At 19.4% G+C, this 216-nt stretch overlaps 1 protein-coding gene across 1 annotated transcript in view; it reads left to right on the plus strand.

Moving 5' to 3' along the window:
• The window catches only part of EMH_0075050 (uncharacterized protein), a gene marked incomplete at both ends in the record, with an annotated part of 3,459 nt that overhangs the window by 836 nt on the left and 2,407 nt on the right, over positions 1–216 (plus strand). The gene's annotated exons all lie outside the window — the stretch shown is intronic.

Here is a 216-nt window from a genome sequence, read left to right on the forward strand (position 1 = left end):
ATTCTTATTGCGGTGTATCTGCAGCTCAAACTCTACGTTTATTGTTTTTCTTTGCTTGCCTCTTAAAATATGTATACAAGGGCGAGATAGAATATATTTATAGTTTATATTTTATTAAATTTGTGTATATTTTATTGAATAAATTCCTTGTATCTATTTATTTATGTATATATATATATATTTTTTTTTTTTTTTTTTTTTTTTTTTTTTTTTTTT

The sequence above is a fragment of the Eimeria mitis genome, genomic scaffold (genome assembly GCF_000499745.2).
Source record: "Eimeria mitis Houghton genomic scaffold, Emh_scaff4429, whole genome shotgun sequence".
Taxonomy (NCBI): domain Eukaryota; phylum Apicomplexa; class Conoidasida; order Eucoccidiorida; family Eimeriidae; genus Eimeria; species Eimeria mitis.